A 2,543-nucleotide genomic window follows, 5' to 3' on the forward strand; every position below is an offset into this window, starting at 1 on the left:
ACGTGAAACTCACACTCTCTTTCAAAGCCTCTCTCTCTCTCTCTCTCTCTCTCTCTCTCTCTCTCTCTCTCTCTCTCTCTCTCTCTCTCTCTCTCTCTCTCTCTCTCTTCTCTCTCTCTCTCTCTCTCCTCTCTCTCTCTCTCTCTCTCTCTCTCTCTATCTCTCTCTCTCTCTCTCTCTCTCTCTCTCTCTCTCTCAACTCTCTCTCTCTCTCTCTCTCTCTCCCTCTCATCTCTCTCTCTCCTCATCTCTCTCTCACTCTCATCTCTCTCTCTCTCTCTCTCTCTCTCTCTCTCATCTCTCTCTCTCTCTCTCTCTCTCTCTCTCTCTCTCCAAGGACGCTGCACATCGCACATCTGTGCTCAGCACTAGCCGGATGGATCTGCTTGAATTAGCATGAAAGCCCAGCTAACAGGCTGCACCCCCACAGGGAGACGCCCACAGAGCCTAGCTCCCCTGTGTACACCGCCAAGACTTGTTGCTATAATGCACTCACGTGCATGCGGCTGCATGTAGCCAAACCCCTGCTAGTATAGGGTGTCCATACACTCTAAAAAGGTAGGTGGGAAAGAAGGGAGGGGGGTGAGGGGCGTGGGAGGCGAGGGGTGAGTGAAAGGAGAGATGAGGGAAACTGACAGAGGGAACTCATTAGGTCGTCTCTCTGCCAATAAAGTCGGGCTCGAGCGGGAATCCTTTCATCCCTTCGTCCTTGCGTTCAGACCCAAGTGCGTGCGCGCACACACACACACACATTTGAACCTAGGCTGACTACACAAGACACGCACACGCTACCGTGTGCACAAATAAGGAACCGTGTGTTCCTAGTTGAATTCAGTGGAACTAGGGAGAGAGAGATAGAGAAAGAGAGAAGAGCAAAAGAAAGAAAGAACAAATAAGATAGATGAATATAAATGATGGCTGCTTTTAAGATTCCTCCTTCAGCAATGAAGACAGGATGAGCAAGGCAGCTCTTTGGTGCTAAAATGCAAATAGCATGATGACATTCCTGCAGATGTGATCACACTAAGCAAGTGTGTGTGTGTGTGTGTGTTTGTCTTTACCAAAGTCGTTTCCTACACAAGGAAATCCCAAACATTCATTCTGCGCATGCACACACCACACACACACACACACACACACACACTTACTCAGTAACAGTCAATGGGTATCATTTTTCAAACTAAAGGCTTTCTACTCAGAGCTACTCTAACATGATCAAGCCCTGCTGATGTGATACAGGTGATACCTCTCTGGGAACCCACACAACTCCATACCCCGCCCCCACAAACACACACACACTCAGTGCCATATTTCTAAGGTCAGCTAGATGTCCTAACCCATAGATCCACAGGTCCACTCACCCTCCAGGTCAGTTCTACATTCTTGGAGAGTAGGATACTATTGTCATGTATTACACGGTTTCGTTGAATACTCGATTCTGATTGGTCAACATACGGTCTATATATTCTGAATAGCAGGCCGCTACTATGAATCACAGACCGTTGGCTAGATGATAGGTTATTCAAGACATGCATCACTCTGTCTGGCTTATTTAGCAATAATGAGCGGCTAGCTGTACATTATCCTTTACATGTTTGCCCCCCCCTCTCTGTTAGAATGCTCCAGGGGTGAGTTTGAAACAGTATCACAAAATATGTGGATTAATTATACTGCAGTCAGGGAGGTGCCGGATGAGTAGTGAATAATCCATGTTTTTATACATCTGATCTAAGCCACATCGCGCACACACACACACACACACACAGGCCCATGCGCAAAGGCACACACACACACGATCACAAACGCACACCACCCAACGCCCCGCCATGTCACTCACCACCCGCTGAGAAGCAGGTGTCTTCTAGCAATGTCCCCCTCCCCCCCCCCCCCCCACCCACCCACACAGACACACAGACACACATTCACACAGATGCACTTCCCTAACACACCAAGAGCCCCTATTCTCTCCCCCTAAGACGCTCACACACGTCTCTCAAGTACAGAGACGTGAAGGTGGCTGACAGGCCTCTGGCCAGTGCCAGTTTAAGTGAGAAACAGCACTAATTACCAATCACCCTTGCAGCCACACTGGAGCCTGAACCCCCTTACCCCCCTCCACCTCCCCCCATCTGAAATAGGCCTCCTGTACCAGGCTGCTGGTGTAGCAGGTCCTGCTCTGTAGGGAAGAACAAAGTCAATATGAGACTGTCGGAAAATCAGTATAATGAGAATCTGTGTTCAACTCTTTTTTTCATACATATATGCATAATAATGAATGGGATCAAAGAGGAATCCAACGCGCGAGTAACCATCGTGAGCTGACAGCTCATGGGTCTGGGGGGGGGGGGGGGGGACAGATTTGACTGTGACACCTCTAATGATCTCTTCATCAGACAGACAGACTAACGAGCCACGGCCAGCTTGATAAGCCTGTACATTCATACACACATACACACAAATCACCGTAACACACACTTACACAAGCACACAGACACAGAAGGAAGAACATATCAATTCTACGCCACCATCCCAGCACTACACTC

Source organism: Osmerus eperlanus, chromosome 16, assembly GCF_963692335.1.
Source record: "Osmerus eperlanus chromosome 16, fOsmEpe2.1, whole genome shotgun sequence".
In the NCBI taxonomy this organism is placed as follows: domain Eukaryota; kingdom Metazoa; phylum Chordata; class Actinopteri; order Osmeriformes; family Osmeridae; genus Osmerus; species Osmerus eperlanus.